Source organism: Mus musculus, chromosome 12 (assembly GCF_000001635.26).
Source record: "Mus musculus strain C57BL/6J chromosome 12, GRCm38.p6 C57BL/6J".
Lineage (NCBI taxonomy): Eukaryota > Metazoa > Chordata > Mammalia > Rodentia > Muridae > Mus > Mus musculus.
The window spans coordinates 98,075,240-98,100,637 of record NC_000078.6 but is presented as its reverse complement, the minus strand read 5'-3'; the positions used below and the strand labels follow the sequence as shown (position 1 = coordinate 98,100,637).

At 40.7% G+C, this 25,398-nt stretch overlaps 1 long non-coding RNA gene and 1 pseudogene across 1 annotated transcript in view; both read left to right on the top strand.

The window, feature by feature from the left end:
• Gm47415 (predicted gene, 47415) overlaps positions 1-24,281 on the top strand; it is a 32,237-nt gene extending 7,956 nt beyond the window's left edge. The window contains exons 2-3 of the long non-coding RNA NR_168899.1: positions 16,653-16,758; positions 21,809-24,281. This is a non-coding gene — a long non-coding RNA (predicted gene, 47415). The remainder of the gene's footprint in view (positions 1-16,652; positions 16,759-21,808) is intronic.
• Positions 261-1,673, top strand: Gm35412 (predicted gene, 35412; annotated as a pseudogene).
• Positions 24,282-25,398: the final 1,117 nt, after the last annotated feature.

Sequence of the window (25,398 nt, the reverse complement as noted above, 5' to 3'; positions counted from 1 at the left end):
ATCTTAGGTGATACTTACTATACCTTGTCTCATCTATAAATTATAATTGTCAATGGGCCTACCTGAAGAAATGAGGCAGTTCCAGGTCTTGAAGGCCTGAGTATCTAGAACTTGGCTACTTGCTTTTCAGTCAAACAACAGACCATGGATATGAAATGTCTGCATTCCCCTTGAAAGCTCTCTATGATATTTAGGCATTATTGGCCTTGGAATAATTATATTTCTGTCAAAGATAACCTATTTGTTTAAAAATGACTCCAGCCCATATTGAACTCAAGTTGAAAGAAGAAGTCCAGTCTTAAAATGGAGGGCTATGATCCAATGAAGCAAAGCAGCTGAGGAAGCTGTTTATTGGTTGTCTGAGCTTTGAAACCACAGATGATAGCTTAAGAGAACATTTTGAGAAATGGGGCACATTTACAGACTATGTGGTAATGAGAGATCCCCAAACAAAATGTTCCAGAGGCTTTGGTTTTGTGGCCTACTCTTGTGTTGAAGAGGTGGATGCTGCAATGTGTGTGGAACCAAAGAGAGCTGTTTCTAGAGAGGATGCTGTAAAGCCTGGTGCCCATTTAATAGTGAAGAAAATTTTTGTTGGTAGTATTAAAGAGGATATGGAAGAATATAATATGAGAGACTACTTTGAAAACTATGACAAGATTGAAACTGTAGAAGTTATGGAAGACCGACAGAGTGGGAAAACGAGAGGATTTACTTTTGCAACTTTTGATGATCATGACACAGTGGATAAAATTGCTGTTCAGAAATACCACACCATTAATGGGCATAATTGTGAAGTAAAAAAGGCCCTTTCTAAACAAGAGATGCAGTTTGTGGAGGTGGATCTGGCAACTTTATGGATCGTCGAGGAAACTTTGGTGGAAGAGGTGGCTATGGTGGTAGAGGTGGTGGCAGCAGAGGTAGTTATGGAGGTTGTGATGGTGGATATAATGGATTTGGAGGTGATGGTGGCAGCTATGGTGGTGGACCTGGTTACAGTAGTAGAGGAGGTTATGGAGGTGGTGGACCAGGATGTGGTAACCAAAGTGGTAGATATGGAGGTGGAGGAGGATATGATGGCTACAGTGAAGGAGGAAATTTTGGTGGAGGTAACTATGGTGGTGGTGGGAATTATAATGACTTTGGAAAATAGAGTGGACAGCAACAATAAAATTATGGACCCACAAAGTGGGGCAGTTTTGGTGGAAGAAGCTCAGGCAGTCCCTATAGTGGTGGCTATGGATCTGAAAGTGGACATGGGGGATAGGGTAGCAAAAGGTTTTAAAATAAAACTGAAACAGCTACAGTTCTCAGCAGGAGAGAGAGGGATGTGTTGTCAGGAAAGCTGCAGGTTACTTTGAGACAGTTGTCCCAAATGCATTAGAGGAACTGTAAAACTCTGCCACAGAAGGAATGATGATCCATAGTCAGAAAAGTTACTGCAGTTTAAACAGGAAACCCTTCTTGTTCAGGACTATCATAGCCACAGTTTGCAAAAAGTGCAGCTATTGATTAATGCAGTAGAGTGTCAATTAGATGTACATTCCTGAGGTCTTTTATCTGTTGTAGCTTTCCGTTTTTCTTTTCATTACATCAGGTATATTGCCCTGTAAATTGTGGTAGTGGTACCAGGAATAAAAAATTAAGGAATTTTTAACTTTTCAAAAAAAAAAGTGACTGTAGGCTTGGTTGGGCCAGGTTCAGCTGCTGGGAGAAAAGGTCTTGGGAGATGAATACATGCATAGAGGGGAATGACTCTGTCTATGGATCACAGCCAGCAAATGATTGCATAAGAAGGACCATTTGTGAATAGCAGTGTCATGGGCATGCTGGCCTCCACTCTCAGTACATGGAAAAACATCAAGCAAAAGGCCAAAAACCTTCTCTTTCAAGGGCTAGGACTTAAGTGCATGTGATATTTAGGACCCCGCATCATCCTGGAAACAAATGACCTGTGTTTGATTCTCTTTTATTATAATTACAAATCATTTATCCCTTTGCATATTGTAATGGGTTGAACCATGGCCCCTAAATGACATGTCCACATTTAAATATCAGGAACCTGAAAATATGACCTTATTTGGGAATAAAAAAAAACGGCCTTTGAAGAACATGATTAAATTAAGGATCTTGAAATGAGATCATCTTGTATTATTCAGTTGGGCTTCAATTCCAATAACCAGCTTTAAAAGGTTGAATTGGCTTATCTTTGTGATTCTAGACCAGGGAAACACATGCATTCTAGGTAAAATGATCAGAGGAGGATACTACAGGCAGGAGGCCAGAGAGGAAAGACACAGGACAGGAACTGATTACACCACTCCAAGTCACTCTCCTTGTAGGGTTAAACAGCAACTGTCATTTTCTTATGACATCAACTTGGGTTTTACTGGAATTCATTTTCTTCTTCTTTTGTTTTTTTCCAACTTGTCCATTTGTAAGTATAGTTTAATCATGTGAGATTTAGCACAAATGACCCTATTCTGGTTTGGACTGGTCTTCTGGAGGCCAGAGACTAGTCTAGACCACAGCCAAATATGAAACACGTTTAACCCAAGAATCTTTACAAGAGGCTGTCAAGATGGAGGTAGAGGTTGGAGTGATGCAGCTCCAAGCCATCAACTTAAGGGGTTTGCACTGGAAGTGGGGTTTACCTCTAGAGTTTGGAGTGTGGTCTCACCATACTTAGTTTTTGAGATGTCTTAACTGCAAAAGTTCTGGATAAAAGTTCCATTCCCTTAAGCCAGGGAAATGTGTTGTCATTGCTAGGAACATCTTATAAAATTCACAGAGAAAGTACCTTACATTCTAACTTAGAATTTTCTTTTTATAGCCATTAGTTTTGCCAGCCAACAAAGTCAGCGTGAATGTTTTCATGAGCACATTGGCCACTTTCTACATTTCCTTTCTATCAATCTCTGCTCATAAGAGCTATTTTTCTGCATTCATAGATTTGAAGGGAAACATCACAGTACGGTGAATAAAAGGCAGATATTCTCGGAAACTGGAGGTTGCCTGCCTCAGATCTCAAATAAAATGTCCTGGTATTTGTAAATAAATATTATTAGTGGTTATTATTTGACAACCATTTGAGAAATCGATTTTTATTTCTTTGTAACATATCTGGCAATTACAGACATGAGTAGGATTCTATCTGACATGTGTTTGGAAGGTCTGGGCTTAGCTGGGCCAGAGAATATGGCTCTTATAATGTGAGATTAGGAGATATAAGCTCCATTTTCTGAGGAGGAATGTGTCTATCAAAATCAAGATGTAAGACAGCAACCCCCTTCCTTTGCCTGTCAAAGTCAGTGGTGAAAGAACAGAGATTAATCATTGTAATAATAGTGGCAGTGGGCTGTCAGCTTTGAGAGGGAATCCAGATGAATATCCCTGTTCATGCCATCAGTTTTAAGCAAATGAAAGTCCCAAAGCTAAGAGCAAAAAAAAAAAAAAAACAGCTGTAAACTGAGAGAATGACTTTAGACACTGGAGATATTAACTGACAGAATTTCCTCTTTCTTACTTGCTCTGCAAGGATGACTAGACACAGCAAAGCCTTATTAAATTGAAGGTTTTAATTTACATTTGTGATTTCTTTCTAGCTCCAACAAGCATGTGCCTGAAGATTCTTATTTACCTCTGCAGGTCCAGGGTTGGGCACACAATGACGATAATGATAATGACAACAGTCATGAACATAGGTTGTGCTTTCACCTTCATTTATCCTGGGAACAACTCTGAAAGGTGGGGGGAATCATTATTTTCATTTGTACTTGAGGAAACCAAGATGCAGCATGATGAAGCAGGCTGCATAGCCTGTGTGGTTAACAGAAGTGGAGATGGCTTTGAATCTAAGCTTCTGAGCTCCAGCTCCCTTGACTTGGCTGTCTTATGACAAGAAATTAGACATGGGGCCAGTGAGATGGCTCAGTGGGTAAGGGAGTTTGCTTCTGAAGCTGGCTATCTGAGTCTGATCTCCAAGAGCCATGAGGTAGAAGGAGAGAACTGACTCCTGCAAGCTGTCCTCTGACGTCCACATATATGCATGCATGAGAGAGTAAATTCATACACGTGCATGTTCACGCACACATGCACACACATACACACAATTTTAAAAGAATAGCAGAAATGCTCAATGGTCAAATAGCAATAAACTTGTTCGTGCTGAGAATTCACTGCAAGCCTCGCACGGTTGTCTGGTTCATATTGTTAACTGATTTCATATCCTCCAGTATGTATAATTACCCTTATATTTCTGATGTACATGTATTATAAGAAAACTAAGCCACAGGCACAAAAAATTACCCAGAGCTGCTCATAGCTCTTAAGTGGTCTTGGCAGATTTCCAAGCTAGCATATCTGACATATCGTCCGTCTAACCATGGAGAGTTTCACCTGTCATATTAATAAGTCATGAAGTTCATCTTCCCTGTAGCTGTGGGGAGGGGTGCTTGCTGTAAGTGACAATGGCAGTATTTGAAGACAGTTTAGAAGCAATCACTTTTTTTTTTTTTTTTACAGTCTATTGATAAGTGTCAAAGAAGAAAATAAAAATGGAGGAGAATTGACTGGCAGCACTTAGAGCAGAGCCAGGAGGCCTGGTTAAGTCTTGTTCATCACCAATGTGTGAGCTGATGTTTGGACTGAACCATAGTAAAGCTTCCTGAGTCACAGTTTCCCCTTGCAAAAATGTCCAGCAGACATAGTCTCCCAAGACTACTTGGGGACCACATTGTACCCCACCTCTTTCTTAAGGGACACTTGAAGTTTTGTCAACACCAAGCATAATAGACCACTAGCAAGACATATAACTTCTATCCCTCATTATGATTTAAAGATATGGATAAAGATTATAAGATTGCTTGTATCCATGTCCTCCTGCATGACAACTTTACGTAGATTGAATAAATATTTTATTTTGCTCTTGGCTGCTTGCATTTTACTCTCAGCCAACATCAGTGAGTAACTTAAGCTCATTTCTGACTTCATCACAGCACCTTTCCCAGAACTTGAATGTGGCTCCACAGTGGTCATGACTATACACAGTGTGGTATTCAGATCTGAAGTGCTAGTTGTAACCCAGGGCTTGATAAATGCCTTCTCTGCAGCTTACTGGAGACTCACAGAACCAGAATCTGCATTTTTACAGGTCTTCATACAATGCGGAACAAATTAAAATCTGAGATACACCTTGCTAGAGGTTCTCGATTTGTGTATCAGAATCAACAAGGAATCAGAGAGTTTGATTTAGTTGGTTTGTGATGTAGTCTGAGCAACGGAATTTTACAACCCCCCTAGGTGATGAAAATTCATAGGTAAGGTTAAGAACCACTGAACTAAAGCCACAGTTCTTAACCTTGACTGCACTTTAACATCATCTGGAGAGCTATAAAAAAAAAATCACAAGGACCAATCAATCTGTCAAACATGGGTGACATTTTTAAAAATGCCTGCCCTAGTGATTTTGATGTGCAGCCCAGGCAGAGAAAAGAATGTATAGGAGACAAAGTGTGAGATATGAGGTGCTTTGGATGTAATTATTCATTCAACAGGAATTTATATCATTACTCAACAATACAGTCACTTGGGTAGGTACCAGAACTATATAACAGTGATTAGACACAGCTCACAAACTTGGTGAACACACGGCATAAGCTACTCCTCATCTCTGTGCCTGAGGTTCCTCATCTGTGGCATGTGGGGCACTTATAGGCTTATATTTTTCAAAACCTACTTTAATAAGGGTTTTTTAAATGCTGTAACCTCCCTTCTAGCTCACCATGCACTAGATCTAGTGGAAAAGAAAGGTTTATAGGGCAAAGGAGAGTGTGAGCCTGTTTAGACTTTGGGATGAAGGTCAAAGGAGTATGTGGACCTATTTAGAAATAGTTCTTTGGAGTGATTCTAATCTTCGTTTTCAGGATATCAGCAAGTCACTTTATACAAATCAGCAGCAGTCGCTCCATCCACTCAAAAATGCCATTCATGAATCAGCAAAGGCAGTTCACACCAGAAGAAACCATGAGGCTCTGCCAATTGGCCTTAGTCCATAGAAGCAGCAACAAGCTACCCGTGTGTGAGGAGCCGCCCTTGCAATTGCCATTACAAGATGGCGCTGACATCCGGTGTTCTAACTGGTAAACAAGTAGTCTGCGCATGTGCTGGGGTATTTTTCCATTCCTTGTGCCCTGCCTGTCCCGTGGCGTCATCTGGGCTGATGGTGAGCAGCCAATCAGGGTGATGCATGTCTCCAACCGTTCTTCATGGTCTATTTAAGGACCGGGTTTCCTGTGTTCTGGGTCTCCTCCCCAGAAGCTGATCATCTGTCTCTCGAGATGCATTAAAGCTTTACTGCAGAAGGATCCGAGTGTCCTGTGTGTGTTCTTGCTGGCGAGACTATAATACGGGACACCCGTGGAATATCATGAGAAGTTCTTTGGTGTTCTTCTCTCTATGAAGTCATGAAAAATGATGGTCAGCCAAGAAGCAAGGTGAACCAATGCCACAATGTTGTCAACCGTCTGTTGGGTTATACTCATACTCTTTCCACTAGTGTACTCTCTAGTGTCCACTCAGCAAAACATCACATGTCATATTTTTAGACAGTTTTTTAAAAAGTTGCTACTTGTCTGTTCTCAGCAAAATGTTCTCCCACATGTCTGCTTCAGTAAAACCATCCTCTCAAGACAGTTTCCAGAAAACCATTACACGACACAACTGAGTCTCCAGAAATTTCCACTTCAGACACTTCAGGTGACCATGCAAAACAGCATGTGGGATAAAATTACTTTTAATGCACTAAGATGTGTGACTAGCAGGAAACAGGTATCTATATTCACATGTCCACAGCCAGTTAGATAGGACACGATATGTAAACAAGAAGTAGTCAGTCTATGGTCTAGCTTGTTGTCTTGTGTTTAAAAAAACAAACAAACAAAAAAAACAGCGATTTGTTGGTGTACATCTGGATCAGAGGACACTATTTTCTAGAACTTTAACTATGGCTGAGAAAATAGACCACATCTATTAGCACTTGTTTATTACTATTCAAGCTGACATTTCTAAAACTGCTTTTCCTGGCATGCTTTGGGGAGTAAGACGCATCTGCCATGTAAGGCAGCTAGTTAGCAGGGGCCCAGAGAATACTATTTTAGCTTGACCTGTTACACAACGCACTCTTTTTAATTTATTTTCAGGACTTTCACAGAACAATGCAGCAGCTATTTATATGGTAAAGATCCTTGATGTTCATTTCAGAATAACACATAGGGAAATGGCTTGTCTACATAGAGCCACATGGTGACTTTAGAACATGTCTAAAACCCTGTGATTCGTGAGGGAAATGATATTTTCAACAACTAGGGAAAAGGGTGCCTAGGAAGCATCTGCTCCACCTCACAGTATGAACTCAGGTACATCTGGGTTCAGAACCAAATGCTCTTTGAATCGTAGTAATGTGACATTTTCCTTGTTTTCACAGTTTGACCGCGAGTCCACGCTTCTTATTATAGCTTGTCAGTTTATTAAGGAGAATTTCTTAAAGAATATTTTTTCCTCTGTTAACGTAAGTTTTATAGGAACCTGAAAATCGATGTCACCCATAGGACCTGTAGAAGTGGGCTGCCCTTTCTTTTCTTAGATTGTGTATTTACCTCTCTGAAATGCTCCTAGAAAAGAAATTTACCTTACAGTTAGACAAAGCCAGGCCCATCTCTATGCTCCATAAGGTTTTTCTGAAATCACTTGGTTGTTGTTGTTGTTTGTTTGCTTGTGTTTTTTCATTTTCTGTCATAAGCCATGTTGTGTAATTTGAGGAACCTTATGGACATCCGATGGAGTTTTGTAATTCTTGAACATTTTATCAAGCTTTTCCAAACTTCTGTTTGGAAATTCCAACATATCTAATGTTATAGTTTGAAATTTTTATTGCATAGAGTTACTTGCTAATTATTGAAAAGATAAACTAGTAGACAAATTTCAGTAAAGTTAGGCATATCTTTTCCAAAATGGAAGTCATAATCATATACAACTGAATACTTGAAATGTGGCCATTTTTCTTTTTCTTTTCTTTTCTTTTCTTTTCTTTTCTTTTCTTTTCTTTTCTTTTCTTATTGCAGTATGCATCATATGGAATGGAGAGCACACATTGAATTTCTGTAATTAAAAAGAATGTAAAATATTTCTTTAAATGTTTTGCACTATTTATTTATTTACATCCTAAATGCTGCCTCCCCTCCTGGTCCTCCAGTCCTAGAGTTCCTCCCCCCTCCCCCCTCCCCTCCCCTCCAATGCCCTCTAAGAGGGCAGCCCCACCTCACAACACCTGTAGGCTTAGAGTTTTCAAAATCTACTTTAATAAGGGTTCTTAATCGCTTTAACCTCCCTTCTAGTCCCCCATCCACCAGGGGGTCATGGAAAGTAAAGGTTAACAGAGCAAAGAAGGATGTGGGTCTGTTTAAAAATAGTTCTTTGGAGCAAATCCAATCTGTTTTGTCTGGGTAGCAGCAGTCCAATTCACATGAATCAGCAACAGAAGTTTGATCCAGAAGAAACCCCAAGGCTCTGCTCATCGACTCAAGTCCACAGAAGCAGCTAGAAGACACTGTAATACCACCAGAAGTTCTTTGGTGCATTTCTTTCTATGCAGTCACAACAAATAATAACCAGCAAAGAATGGTAAAGCACACCACACAGCATCAGTCACTGCCTGTTGGGCTATATGTATACCCTTTCCAAACATAATGTGTTTTCTCAAGGGTCCGCTCTAGCAAAACATCATATGCCCTTTTTTCCAGACTGCCTCTACAAAATATCATGTGTCTCTTCTCAACAAAACATCCTCCCATGTATTGGCTTCAGCAAAAACATTCTCTTCTAAGACAATTCCCAGAAAAATATCACATGACTCAATTGAATCTCCAAAGAAGCAAGAAAATTTCACTTCAATCCCCAGACCCTGGGGCATCAAGTCTCTATAGGATTGGGTGCATCATCTCCCACTGAGGCCAGACATAACAGCCCTCTGCTACATATGTTCTGGGGTCCTTGGACCAGTCTGTGTAAGCTCTTTGGTTGGTGACTCAGTCTTTGGGAGCTTCTAGGAGTCCAGGTTAGTTGACACTGTTGTTCTTCCTGTGGGGTTGCCATCTCCTTGAGGACCTTCAATTCTTCTCCTAGCCCTTCCTTATGCATCCCCAACTTCTATTCTATCTTTGTCTGTGGGTATCTGCATCAGTCTCAGTCAACTGCTATGTAGAGTCTCCAGAGGGCTGCTCTGCTAATCTCCTATCTGCAAGCAGAACATAGCATCATTGAGAGTGTGAGGGATTGGTGCCTTCCCACATCATGGGTCTTGAAATGGGCTGTCCTAAAAGTATAATGTAGATTATATGTTGAAATAATTCAGTCTTAGACATAATAAATTAAATACAAAACTGTAATTAGGGCTTGAGAGATAACTCAGTGGTTAAGAGCACTGTCTGCTCTTTAAGCAGTCCTGAGTTCAAATCTATAGTTAAAACCAATTGTAGCTTTACTTTTCACCTTAACTACGACTTTCCTAATGTTTGCATTGGAATAGGTCTGCATACATCAAACAGAAAGATCAGAGAGAATTAGAAACCTGAGCTTGTGTCTCTAGTTGCATAGGTAGCAGAGGATGGCCTAGTAGGCCATCAACGGGAGGAGAGGCCCTTGGTCTTGTGAAGATCATATGCCCAAGTACAGGGGAACACCAGGGCCAGGAAGCGGGAGTGGGTGGGTTGGGGAGCAGGGCTGAGGGAGAGTATAGGGGACTTTGGGGATAGCATTTGAAATGCAAATGAAGAAAATATCTAAGAATAATAAAAAAAGAAACCTGTGCAAAGTAAGTACTTATGGAGCGAGAATGGGATCTACTGAGGGTGGAGAGAAACAAAGAATCAGCAATAAAGAAAGTACAGGATTTTGTACTATTTCACATTTTGCTGCTTGTCTAGCTTATTTTGCCCCAGAGGCAAAAGCCCCCATTGCAAATACAACCTGGTATTGATAAATATCCTGTCTTTTTTTTTTTTTCTATTTCTGTTGTAATTAGAACTCAGTCACTACCAGAACATAGTTGACATCTCCAGCTGACAGTTAACCAGAAATCTCATAGCTCTCTGCTGGCTGCCATGATATTCTGGCACGGAAAATAATGACTGTTGGGAACACACTCTCTCCTGAGGCCCTAGGAGGGGCTTCCCGGGCACAGTGGGGTTGCTGCTCTGATGTGATAAATGCTCTCTGGGTTGCTGAGTCAAGACTGGGAGCTTCAGGCCCACCTGGCACCCTCAGAACTGTTATAGAGAGTAGACTTGGCGGTGGGGAAGGCCTGGCATAACCGCTCTTACTTGGAAGAGTATTAGTGCCAGTTTTACACACATTCCCTAGAACTCACTGGAACTGCTTTTGGGGATTGAGAGGAATTGAGGCAGAAAACGTCCCAGGAGTTCTGGAGATAACCTGGGGGGAAGGGAACTATTCCTTTCATCAGGCTGTGGCTAAGGTTTAAAAAGTTTTAAATAATAATCTCCGTGTCCCATGCTAAAGCTTTAATTCTGAAAAGCAGGAACTATCATATCAGCCACAGTGATTAATTTTCTGGGCTGTGAAATTCCTATGTGGACACTATTTCTGGGTGTATTTATGAAGGGTTTATTTGATGTGATCAGATTCGGGTGGGGGAACTGAATAAAGCAGAGGACCTCAGCAGTGTGGATGAGCATCATCAGGCCTTGGATGGTCTGAATAGACGTCAACAGCAGGCAGAATTCTTCCGTCTGACTCTTGTCTACTTGGTTGCTTAGAATGATGCATTTTCTTTCTTTGTCCTCAGCCTAGAATTACCCACTTGTCCTCTTAGTTCTCAAGCCTTTATAATGAAAGCACTGGCTTCTCTGGGTCTCCACCTTACATGTGGTCGATCACGAGACCTCTCAGCTTCTGTAATTTCATGAGACAGTTTCTCATGTTGGTTCCACTTCTCTGGAGATTACTGACCAATCCATTGTGAAAGAATCCTGCTGGCTACCTGTTTTACTTATTTATTACAGTGTACCTCAAAGCATAGCAAGTTAATACAATAGCTACTTCATTTCTGTGCAATAGAAAGTATATTATGTCATAACATGGACAAGTTTTCTTTGATCCACCATATATGTAGTCTCAGCTGATGTCACTCTATAGGAATTATCCAAGATGACATGACTATAGTCCTATGATTGCAGTTCTAGTTTCTGCTTTCAGCTAGGCATCATGGATTTTTTTGGGGGGGTGTGGTTTCTTCATATGGTAAACTTGGACTTCCTTCTAGCTAGGTGGTCTCAAGGTAGCTGGATTTTTTTTATCATTGATGGAATATTCTAAGGAATGTTAGAAGTTTCCAAGTCTTTCAACATTAGTCTCTTCAATATATATATATTTAATATGTATATATATATATGTATATATATATGTATATATATATATATATATATATATATATATATACACACACACACACACACACACACACACACACACATATGAAAACAATCATTGATATCTAGGCCCTGTCATCTGTAATTTTTATTTAACATGAATTATCTAAGTATTCACTAATATGTCATGGATTTTTCCTATTGATCATAAATATTTTCTTCATGTATTGATATTAGATAAGGTCATTCTGTGTTCTAGTCTGTAATGCTAGTGAAAAAGAGACAAAATAATGGCATTGTGGCTAATATGACTGACGACTGAGTTTTTGCTAATTACAACAAAATCTCATTTCATTCCTTCTGCTTTCTAGAGGAAAAATTATTAACATGTCAAATAAAATTACTTCCCCTCCCTGACAGCTTGTAGTACAGGGCAAAACCCGACTGTTTGAAATCCCCCCCAAATTACCTACCATAAACCCCTTAGTATAAGAAATCTGTTCTCATACACTCCTATTGAGACAGTGCCCCTAGCAGGGCACAGTGTTCCTCCAATAGCTTTCCAATAAATCCAAATGACTTCCATAACCATGGGTGTGGTCTTGGTGACTTTGTCTATGGGATATAGACAACCAAATTGACAAGATTTTTCCTCACTGCATCCCATTGCTTGAGGCAAGTTACAAGGGTATCCATGCTCAAGGGAAGAGGAAAAAGACTGCCATTGGATGAGTGCAACAGAGGAAGGGCTTACTGATGATACTACAGTTACTTCATTGAAACAATCTATAAAGATAGCACAGGAGATGCAGTTATAAATTTCAATAGGTACCTAAACTTAAATTTAAAAATGTACGTGTGACACCATTGCTGGCCACTTGCTTAGGTCATATTTTATGGCTGGCCTTACTCAAGTAATGGAAGGATTTAGCTTCTCTCTCCATTCCCAGAAAGATGGCGTCTGTGCTCATGTTCTTAAATACAGCCGGGTTGCTACACTTTGCTTTCATCAAACATGCTCACAGGACATTTGGTCTTTCCTGTCTTCTGATGATTACTTCCTGCTTTGAAGTGGGTCTTCTTGATGGTTACTTCTGGAACCAGGGACAAATGGCTTTGCTGGGTGTGCTGCCATTTTTTCCATCCTAACCTATAGGTGTATCACTGGGACCAACAAGGCCCTCTTTCCATCATGTGTACCTTTAGTTCTCTCAGGAACAACTAACTGCCAGACACTTTTGCATAGCGATTCCTGTGCCCCAGATTCTGACAAAGTAGTGTTTAGGACCTCAGACCTCCACTTGCATCTGTCTCAGGGGAGGTAGGTCGGTGCTCTCTTTCTTGCCTCAGTCCACAATGAGTAAATGGCTATATTGCCTTGATATTTATAGCAACTAGATAGATGATAGATGATGGATAGGTAGGTATGCAAATAGATATATGAAAATATAGATAAATGGTAGGTAGCAAATCAGCTCATATTAACTGTGGATAACTGTATAAGTGTTGGGGTCCTTTGTTGCTCCTTTGTTTGCTTCTGAAATTATTTTTCCTCCACAGTGAATGTGTATCACTTTTGTAATATAGCAACACTGAATAAATGAAGTTTAATTACAAACAAGAAGGCACTGTGACCGGAGTAGTAGTATCTACTAATTAAGATATTTGGAGGCCTTTCCCCGAGGTTAATGTTTGTCATTACTTTTTCAATACGTTTGCCATCAACACTTAGAACATGGGGTGGAATGAGAGGGTGGAAATGCCTATGGGGTTTGTTGTTTTCAAGAGAGGGTTTCTCTCTGTGGCCCTGCCAATCCTGGAACTTACTCTGTAGACCAGGCTGGCCTCGAACTCAGAGATTGACCTGCCTCTGCCTCCCAAGTGCTGGCATTAAAGGTGTGCACCAACACTGGCCAGATGACTATGAGTTTTTCAGTACTTTTAAGACACATGATGAGAGCAGGTCCTACTAAAGAAACAAGTGAGGTCTGAACAGCACAAGGATGCAAGTCATGGGATAAACTAGTAGAATAATTAACTTAGTTAGGGAGCAACTTGGGGAATGAAAGAACTGCATTTCTTGGCAGGGAGTGAATGCACAGACTATCCTCAGGAGCCTCAGAAAATGGCATCAGAGGACTCGTCTGTGAAAGCAAGATGGAGATGATGTCATCTTAGAATATGACCCTTCAGGGACTTTGCACTCAACAGAACTAATGAGTCCCAATACAGAGTTCTTCAAGTAAGATATCAACTGCTTCTAAGGGTGGGTATGCTTTCCTGCTACCTAGTGGAACGAGAAGCCAGGAGGGATAAATATGTGCCCTTTAAACACAATAAAGGGGGTCAGCGCGGGTATTTTTCTTGATGCCTATTATTTTTATGTATTTCTTTGCACATTAACTTTTCACCCACATATAAAAAGAATGAGTGGAGCATGTGGAGACTGTATAGTTTAGAACATGTATAAGCACCTCAATATGCATCCTACTGGGCTGTGCACATTTCCACATATTACAAACCACTTACAGGAACAGTAATATCAAGAACCATTCACTGAGCACACCTACTGTGTCCCAGATGTTATCATCTGTCCATGTGCTATTCAGACCAGACTTACTGCCTCGGATTGTAGAGATGAGGTACCTGGCAGAAAGGTTAAGTAACTTGCCTGAGGCCATGTAGCTTGCACGAAGTCATTTTAGGAGACCGAGTGCAGTATGAAATCTCTTGCCTTCAGTCCTGAGATATTTTCATTAGCTTTGCGGAAGCCTCTTCAATTCTGATTATTAAACATGCTCTTTTGTTCTGAGAAAATGATTTTTTTCCTGTTTTTCATTTTGATTTTATGTGTGAGAGTCAATCTTTAGTGTAGATGTGGTTTTAAAAAAGAAAGACTCCAATAGATTCTGCCTATAACGTTCCTAAGATTTCCCTCATCTGACATTTATCTATTAAATATCTGGCCTAGTGCAAACATATGCAATGATTCCCACTTACAGTGTTTTACTACATATTAAATTTTTTTCTTCTTGTTCCTTTTGGGCAAAACTGTAAAAGAACAGCCACAGCAATCTGCTAACAAGAGCAAAACCCGTGGGCAATGCGAAGAGTCATGTGCGTATTCTCCATTAGGCTGACATTTTCCCGTGGAATTTTTCTGTGTGAATGATGCAATTTGAAATAAATCCCCCTAGTGAACACCCAAGGATTTTCAGTGGAGAGTTATAGAAATGATGAAAACAAGCCCTGAGGAAGAAACAAGAGAACTGAGCATGCTCAGCTTCAGGATGAGAGAATCTTGGGGAAATAACTCCATCAGTGTGTGTGTGGCTCTGAGGGATCAGAGCAGACAGCTATTCTATTATAAAGGAGGACAATTGTGAATTAGACAGTGTATATATTTGGGTCATTCCAACGTACCTTAGTTACAAAGAACACTGCAAGACTGGAAGAATAGGACTATTTACCCATAGTACATTCCTTGATAATGGCAGTAGCTACACTACACACACACACACACACACACACACACACACACACACACACACACATATATATAATTTTAACTGTTGAAAATTTATTTTGTTTCCAACTTAATAGTAATAACAGCACTAAATATTTTCTACCATCAGGTATTGTGTTTATAAATACCATATCTGCATTGTTAATTTAATCTTCACAATATTTCTGTAAGGTAGAAATTAACATTATTGGTTCACATGCTGGGCTGGGCACTAGTTTCTCACCTGAGAGATATGTTTGATGGTCACAAGTACTGTAGGTATTGAGCTAATGGAAGCTTCAAATGTTATGTGCCCTTCTAAGCCTAGGACGGTTTCCTAAAAGCTAAGCTTGGCCATCTGAAAATGCCAGAGATGCCAAGAGAGCCCCTGTTCAGGAACCTTTTATCTGTAAATAAACCACTGAATCTCAGAGAAGAGACTTAGGCAGCCTTCAACATGACTCGTACAATAGACAGTTTGGGTCATTCCAACAAGTCTTAGTTACAAAGAGCACTGTAAGACTTCCCTATTCACCCACAGGACTTACCTTAACAATGGCAGACTCTATGCTGTAAAGGCATTGGGATGATTCCTTAAGCCAAAGTGGGTTTTGATTATAGATTTCAGTGGTTTTTCAGACTTGATACTGTAAGAATCTTCCAGAAAAAATTGAAAGATACAGATTCCTGGGTAAAAACCCTTGCAGTTCTGATCCAATGGGTTTGCTAAATAGATGCTATTCAGTTGTAATAATTGATCACCATTTTGTGTAGGGACCACCAATTTAGTCGCACCTACCCATTAATCATTCACAAGTAAGAATGCAAATTCTCCAGATTACAGGACTAAACTCAATACTGGAGCTCTGACTGCCTCTTTCCCTGTCCTTAATTCTGTCATTGCTCAGTATTACTTTGCAGCGTTTGAGTCTTTCTAAGGAAACAAAAATAGAATAGTATTAAGCATCTCCTTCAGTTTCCAAGGCAATAGTCATGGGATATGTGCCCGCTAACCACTCTCCTTCACTGTGCATTTTAATCCCAGCTCTTTAGGTTTTATCATTATTAGTCCAGGCCCACGATTGATCACAGACAGAGGCGGAGTATACAGCCACCCAGGTAATTAGGAAAGCTTACTAAATAAAAGCTACAGTTTTAGTACTTCATTACGAGGTTGATTTGTGATTGTCACAGAGTAATGGATAGTTTATTTTTCTTTAATGGTTTGGGGGTGACATGAAGGAGAAGAGAAAAGTTAGAGAAGTAATTTGGCTAGAGACCCAACCTGATGTCTCCATGATAGAGACAAAGGAGATCCTTCTTGGTTGACCCAGCATTTTCAGAGACTCAGATTCACTCAAGATGGTCCTGATTTTATGGAGAAGTCACATACTAGCAAGTGACAGATTAGGATTACACTAGGACAAAAATGTGTCAAGCCAGGGTAGAAGAAAGGAAGAGCCCATCTAGGGAGCCACAGCCATATGTGAATCTGAAAGCCACCTGTCCACTCACAGCCTCAGGACTTCATACTCTATTTCTAGTTTTCTGGTTTCTGTGTATTTGAAGGATGCCTGCCCATGGCCACTTCAGCTTTAAAGGTTTGACCTGCCTGGACCATGGGACTCAGGGCCTTATGTGTAGTTTACGGTCCAGCTTCTCTTCACAGTCAGGATTGCTGAATGGCACCTTTTTATGTACAGGCTCTGTCACCATCCTGTCTTTGTGTCCATCAGTGAAACTCTTGATCATCTACCCTTCATGAGAGGACATGACCTGAAGAAGATCGCCACTCAGGAGCCAGGAAAGGTTAAGGCTTATCTGTGTGGCACAGCCCGAGGGTGGGAGACTAGCTGGGGACAAGGGCTTGTCTTGCTGCCATCATGAGTGAATGATGTACCTTGTTTGCTTGTAACATCACTGTTTCTGAGACATAGAAGGAATGAAGAAAATGGGAGGGTGGTGGATCATGAACTGAATTAAATGGCTCAATTCTGAGTTTAGGGTGTTTTTAAAATGTTGTTTTAAACATTTGTCTTGCAAACACAGGGTTCTAAGTGGAAAAGGTATACCCTCTTTTTTTCCCAGAATATAATTTATTATTTTCCAACACCAGCAGTATAAACATGATTGTCCATGCAGAAAACACTTACAAACCATATTAACAAATGTTCCCCCTTAGGTTTTTTTCTTTTTATTTTAATTGGGCATTTATTTAATTTACATTTCCAGTGCTATCACAAAAGTCCCCCACACACTCCCACACCCACTCCCCCACCCACCCACTCACACTTCTTGGCCCTGTCATTCCCCTGTACTGAGGCATATAAAGTTTGCACAACTAATGGGCCTCTCTTTCCACTGATGGCCGACTAGGCCATTTTCTGATTAATATGCAGCTAGAGACACGAGCTCCAGTGGGGTACTGGTTAGTTCATATTGTTCCACCTATAGGACTGCAGATCCCTTTAGCTCCTTGGGTACTTTCTTTAGCTCCTCCATTGGGGGCTCTGTGGTCCATCCAATAGCTGACTGTGAGCAACCACTTATGTGTTTGCTAGGCCCCGGCATAGTCTCACAAGAGACAGCTCTATCTGGGTCCTTTCAGCAAAATCTTGCTAGTGTATGCAATGGTGTCAGTGTTTGGAAGCTGATTATGGGATGGATCCTCAGATATGGCAGTCTCTAGATGGTCCATCCTTTTGTCACAGCTCCAAACTTTGTCTCTGTAACTCCTTCCATGGGTGTTTTGTTCCCAATTCTAAGAAGGGGCAAAGTGTCCACACTTTGGTCTTCGTTCTTCTTGAGTTTCATGCGTTTAGCAAATTGTATCTTACATCTTGGGTATCCTAAGTTTCTGGGCTAATATCCACTTATCAGTGAGTACATATTGTGTGAGTTCCTTTGTGATTTGGGTTACCTCACTCAGGATGATGTCCTCCAGGTCCATCCATTTGCCTAGGAATTTCATAAATTCATTCTTTTTAATAGCTGAGTAGTACTCCATTGTGTAAATGTACCATATTTTGTGTATCCATTCCTCTGTTGAGGGGCATCTGGGTTCTTTCCAGCTTCTGGCTATTATAAATAAGGCTGCTATGAACATAGTGGAGCATGTGTCCTTCTTACCAGTTGGGGCATCTTCTGGATATATGCCCAGGAGAGGTATTGCTGGATCCTCCGGTAGTACTATGTCCAATTTTCTGAGGAACCGCCAGACTGATTTCCAGAGTGGTTTTACAAGCCTGCAATCCCACCAAAAATGGAGGAGTGTTCCTCTTTCTCCACATCCACGCCAGCATCTGCTGTCACCTGAATTTTTGATCTTAGCCATTCTGACTGGTGTGAGGTGGAATCTCAGGGTTGTTTTGATTTGCATTTCCCTGATGATTAAGGATGCTGAGCATTTTTTCAGGTGCTTCTGTGCCATTCGGTATTCCTCAGGTGAGAATTCTTTGACCCGGGACTCCGCCGAAAGTAGTCTGCACAGGAAGCTATACCCTCTTGCTCTGGACATTTTTTTTTACAACAGCCCTTCTCTGACTTAGTCAAGGAACCACCTGAGTCTCTTCATAGCATCTTTTGTTTCTGTTCCCCTGGGTGTTGCAGTACATCACTGGCTCTTACATCCCAGCATCCTCCTTTTGTGGACTGCTATAGCTTAACCTCTGCATTTTTATCTTTGTTATTATCACTTCAGCTTATCTGGGGCAATCCCAGCATGCTGCAGTTTGATGAAAGGTAGGTCCACGAGGAGACACTAGTTAAAGCAGTAGGAGAGAACAATCACACACACACACACACACACACACACACACACACACACACAGAGAGAGAGAGAGAGAGAGAGAGAGAGAGAGAGAGAGAGAGAAAGAGAGAGAGAGAGAGAGAGAGAGAGAGAAAGAGAGAGAGAGAGAGAGAGAGAGAGAGAGAGAGAGAGAGAGAGAGAGAGAGAGAGAGAGAGAGAGAGAGTCGACCAGCTTAACATTTTAACATTTGACTGAGAGGTGTTCAGACAAGAAAAGATTATGGCTGGATTCATGTACTTCAGAGCAGGTCAGCAGCATCAAATTGCTATGTGTCAGTGTCTCTAATGCAGTTGAATGAATCAATATCAACTAACTCAGTTAATTGTTCAAGCCTCCTGGGTTGCCCCACTATGTGCTAGGATCTATCTATATCACGGGACAGGGTGGCATGGGATACATAAACTGTGCAGCTTCAGTACTCACAGTCTGCCAAGAACTCAGGCCACTAGGATAGGAAGATTTATTTGAACAGCTTTTTTTTTTTAATAGTGCTGTCAGTTGAGAAGGCTTGGTGGATGCCTGCTACTAAGCCTGACAACCTGAATTTGATGTGCAGAGCCCACATGGGAGAAAGAGAGAACCACATTTTGTGTATTGCTCTCTGGTCTATATGCATACACAAATATGTGCACACAGTGAGTGGATAAATGATTTAAAACATCTTAATGATGACTAAGTAGTTTTTAGTGCCAGGCTGTATGAACAGTGTCTGGGGAAAATTTGAGTGGCTCCTGGATTTAAGGAGTTCAGTACCTTTGAGGTAGGGGAATGAGGTGTTTTAGTAGACCAACTTAAAAGGCGTACCCAGTCCTGTTCCGCCATTCTAGCTCATCATACCCTTCATATGAATAAGGCTGTGTGTGAGGAGAGATCCCTCATAGTTCCCTGAAATAGCCTTCCAGGTCATTTCTATTACTGGATTCTGAATTGTGCCCATTTCCCTTCAGTTTAACCACATGAGCATGTCATATAGGGATTTTTATCAGATGCTTCTCTGTTGCTGTGCTAAGACACATTAGATATGCACTCACTGATACGTGGATATTAGCCCAGAAACTTAGAATACCCAAGATACAATTTGCAAAACACAAGAAAATCAAGAAGAGGGAAGACCAACGTGTGAATACTTCATTCCTCCTTAGAAGAGGGAACAAAATACCCATGAAAGGAGTTACAGAGACAAAGTTTGGAGCTAAGACGAAAGGATGGACCATCCAGAGACTGCCCCACCCAGGGATCCATCCCATAATCAGCCACCAAACCCAGACACTATTGCATATGCCAGCAAGATTTTGCTGAAGGAACCCTGATATAGCTGTCTCTTGTGAGGCTATTCCAGTGCCTGGCAAATACAGAAGTGGATGCTCGCAGTTATCTATAGGATGGAACACAGCACCCCCAATGGAGGAGCTAGAGAAAGTACCCAAGGAGCTAAAGGGAACTGCAACCCTATAGGTGCAACAACATTATGAACTAACCAGTACCCCCAGAGCCTGTGTCTTTAGCTGCATATGTAGCAGAAGATGGCCTAGTCGGCCATCATTGTGAAGAGAGGCCCTTGGTATTGCAAACTTTGTATGCCCCAGTACAGGGGAACACCAGGACCAAAAAGTGGGAGTGGGTGGTTAGGGGAGCAGGGTGAGGGGAGGGTATAGGGAACTTTCGGGATATCATTTGAAATGTAAATAAAGAAAATATCTAATAAAAAACGAATAAAAAACATTATGACTGAAGCAACTTATAGAAGAAAGAGTTTACTGGGGTTTAGAGATGCAGAGGGTTAGAGTCCACGAAGAAAGAAGGAAGGCATGGTGGCAGACACAGGAAGCTGAGGGTTCACATCTTGAACCACAGGCACCAAGCATCCCAAGATAACTAGAAAGAGGGCAAGGCCTTAAGCTCTCAAAGCTCCGCACCCTGTTCCCCACAAACTTCCTCCAGGAAGGACACACCTCCTGAAACTTCTCAGACAGTACCAGCAAGTGGGGACCAAGTTAAAATTCCTAAGATCATGGATGACATCTCATTCAAATAACCACAGGGATAGAAGACTTCTTTTTTTTTTCTATAGTTTGTCATTTTCCCTTTTAAAATGTATTATTGGCTACTGTCATATATAACATATTATGTGCTGTGTGTCAAGTATGAATGTGATACTTTCTCTATATTGTTTCATTTAATATCTATATCTATGTCTATGTATGTATCTATCTATATCTGTGTATGTATGTACCTCTCTCTCTCCCTCCTTCCCCCCTTCTCCCCCCCTCTCTCTCACACACACACTCTCTACAAACTAATAGTAATATTAAGCTAATAAGAACCTGCCAGGAAAGTGATTGCTGCAGAGGTCATGTGCCCAAGTTAAGCTGATCAGGAAGTGAAGGAGAGGGATATAACATTTGATCTTCATTCTGCCTTTCATTCTGGGGTTCCTATAAGAACTGCTCGAGGGGTCTTCCACACTCGACCTCTTTAATGTCCACTGCAGCCCTTGAAATGAGAGCTGTACTACACAGATATGGGAAAGTTAAGTTTCACAGGGTAAGTAAGTGCCCACGGCTGCCATGGACTTACAGCCAACAGAACTAGAATCTGCTTTTCCTGACTCTGAAAGGCCCGCCTGTACCTTCCAGCATATTTTGAAACAACTGTTCTCACATGGAAGGGAAGAACTGATGTGTATTGATTTCTCTTTGATATCTTAGCCTACATAATTATTTTTCTACAAAGCATTGCCATTAGGTAAGAACCAACTCCACTTACATTCACATTAAGACTCCAAGGTAGTGAGAATTTATTTTGCTTTTTTTGTTTGTTATATAAGTTTGAATGTGGCATGATAACTCACTTCCTTATATCACCCTACTTTCCAAAGAAATAATAAGAATTCACCTTCAAAAATCATTGTGTGCATCAATTTGTTTTTCATTTCTGTCTTGATTTTCTTCACTGTTTATTTGATATCCCTGTTACTCCCTGTTGGAATAGAAATATCTATTCTGTGCCATTGTACATAAGAAGTAATAATTTTCCTTTTGATTTTACAGGGATTCACAGCTGTGAAGATTGCCTTGAATCTTCGAAGAGCCTAGCTTCTGAGCAGTTTAAGGCCATTATGACTATGGGGATTCTTGAAGTAGACTAGTACATTTTGCAATATAATCTGGCCTTAATCCTATGGGTTACAGGAGTGGAAGGTTATGTTTTGAAAGTTAAGTGTTCCCTGAAGGTTCTGTTTTACACATTTGCTTCCCAGCTTGTGGTACAGTTCTGAAAGTGGTAAAGCCTTTAGGAAGTGAAACCTGGCTGACAGAAGTCAGCCTTTAGGGGAAGGTGCCTGAAGCTTAGACACACCTCTGATTAGGGCTTGTAGCCTCTGCTTCCTGGTCTGGAGCATGTGAACAAGTCACTGCCAGAGGCTCCCACTGTCAGAAATGAACCCCTTCTATCAAGCCTTCTAGGCTAGTGTGGACCAAAATCTCTGAAACCGTAAGACAAAAGACATTCCCTTAAGTTGTTTCTGTTAAGTAATTTGACATTATGAATAAAATAATGAACATGAAGAAATACAAAGAGGCTGTTGGTGATAGAGCAGAGATTGTATTTTTGTAAGCTGCTCACACATGTGTCTGAATCTTCTTACAGTGCAATGGTTACGAGATGACTACAGAGGCTTCGGGCTAAGGACTTGTCCACCTACTCCTGCCATGATCCAGCACAACAGTCTAAAGACTCTGAAACAAGCAAGTTGAAATCCACCATACAGCTCTTTGTAAAGGCATGTTTGTGTGAGCAATGGATAAAACCAATTTAACATGAGTTTTCTCATTAAGTTTATAATATCTAAAAATGCAGAACTGTGGCATATTGGCCTTCATTTGTTCGCAGGGCTCTGAGAATGCGAGGGCTAGGATTGCCTGGGACTGGTTGTATGTATAAAAGGTATGGACTCAAAGCTTGGGAATTTGGTCTCTTGTAGACAATTGGATGTTCCCGAAGATGACTTAGCTGGTCTCTGAGAAGGATGGTCAGGATCGAGCATGAGTGGAGCTGATGCCAGTTCTCTCTGGGACTCATTTGTTTCCCTCCCTTAAACACTGTGTCTCTAAGTGTTTCTCACAATCTATTTTGAATGGGTAGAACTGGGAGTAGTGAAGAGTCTTCAGAGCCAGTGAGATGAAGAAACAATCAACACAGTTTTTACACTTAAAATCAGGACGATAATACTGGAGCATAAAATGACATATAAGCCCTGCTACCCACCTCATTAAGAGAGAGCAATACAAGTGTGTCATGCATGTAAGCTATGGTCCTAGCGCATGGCATGTATTACTAAAGTCCAATCAAGGGTCCTCCTTTCTCTGCTTTGATTAAATGAAACACACACTTCCATTTCATTGCTTTGGATAGTTTACAAATGATTGGTATCATATTTAATATAACCTTGTTATAATATATAATTATTAATTAATATATATTATTGGTATAATATAATATTTAATGTGATGTCTAGGAACATTATATGAATTTCTCAGAAGCAGCTTTGAAAGAACTATGCTTTCAGTCTATAGAAGTACTGGGTCATAAGCACCTTAACCTTACTCAGTCACCAGCACTGACAGCCAAATGCTGAGCTGCCTTGAGATGTGAGTGCCACTGCTCTAGTATCGCCTCCAACCGAGCAACATCGACTTCATCTCAGTTATTTTGATTTATTGCCACAATTACCTGTACTGAGTTCAATGCCATGCTAATACTTGGGCTGATGAATTATAATATGGACTTCATTTTATCGAAATGTCACGTGTTCTAATGTCCTGATTTTTTTTTTTCTTGGCAGACAGTAGCATCGCACTCAGTTTTATGTGTTAACCTTGTTAGGTTTTAGTTTCCAGTCACTCAGTTTAATGTTAGTCCATAGGTTGCTGTGAATGTAACTTGGAGATAAGGCTACTGTCTATAAAAGGCATTATCTTTGATGATGATTTCAATGGACCTCACCAAATCAATTGGTACAACTCAAGAGCAAAGCTGAGTTTCCATTGGGGAAGAAGAAATTGTCCTACAAAGCAACATGCCATGTTGGTTGCGAATTTCTCTCTTTTGACCAGTCCTATGATATGGCTATGTCCTATGTCAGGCTTGCTAGTTGCTATGATAACCATGCAAAATATATGTAAATATAAACAGACATGGGGCTAGAGATAGCTCAGCAGTAGGAGTAGTTGTTGCTCTTGCAAAGGACTAAGTTTCCAGTACCCATAGGGTATTTCATAACTATGCTAAACCCTAGTTTCAGGGCATCCAGTGACCTCTTCTAACCTCCACAACCATGCAGGTAAAATGCTCATACATATAAAACAATCTATAATACATTTAAAAAATATGCAGAGATATTATGTATATGTCATATATATGTATATGCCAATGTATAATTTTGTAGTAGAATTTTGCATGATACAGAATTTGGTGTTAAGAGTAGTTCTAGAGAACGACTAAATAAAGGAGTTGACTCTTGAATCTGATTTGATCCATAGGTGTTATTGGTGCTTCTTCCATGGGTAGAAAAGGCAATGGCAGTTATGGGGACCTATAATATGCTGTCATTAGATATCTAATATATATTCAAAGTTCTGTGACACCATATATTTGATGTTTTATGAGGTTCCAACCATACTTCAGCACAGAACGAGATTGGATGGTTTTACTGTGTTAGAGGAAGTGAGGAAAGCAAGGATGAGCTCTGGGTGTCTATTCCCAGCTGTTTAGTGACCTCACATCAGCCTGTCCTGAAACCAGGCTGCTATTACCAAGTACCAACAAAGAACAATAGAGAACATTTTGGAAACTCAGAAGCTAAGATGCCAACAGATCTTGCTTTTGGTGAGGGATCATTTCATAATTCATACTCAGTCATATTCCCCAGTGTTCTCCAAGAGTGGAAGAGGAAAGAAGCCTCTAGAGATTATTCATAAACAAGGGCACAAATCTTATCCTAGTCACAACATCACTGTCTTCATTGCTTAGCTACCTGACCAAGGAAGCTTATAGATAAGGGTTTATGGTTCCAGACGGTTAGAGTCCATGATGGGCGGTGTAAAGGGATTGGAAACAAGCTGGACTAGTAGCTGAGAACTCACATCTGGAAGCAGAAAGAGCACTGAAGATGGCAGGAGACATTTGAAACCTTAATACCTCAAGTGACTCATCTCCCCCAACACTTCCACACCTCTCAATACTCCCCCAAACAATTAGACCAAGTACTCAAACATGTCTAGATATGGAGGCAGTTCTTATCCAAGCCAACCTTTGAACCAGAAAAAATCCAAACGCACCTGCAGATCCCAAGTCCTTAGGGTCTGTCAAGTCCCCCCCCCCCCCAGAGGAAGCAGACCTGTTTTTCCCTGTCTGAAAAGGTAGCTGTACTTTGAAGAATGTACATTCTCCAATGTAGTTGATCATCAAGCTGTCATCATTTCTCCTCCAAATAGACAATCTACTCATCTTTGCTTCTAAAATTATAACTAGACCTGAGTTCTGGAAGGTCACAAATGAATATTGTGACCCATTGTGAAGATGTACACTATATACCAAAGGAGTGTATTTTATAGTTATAAAGACAATAAAGAATTCTATT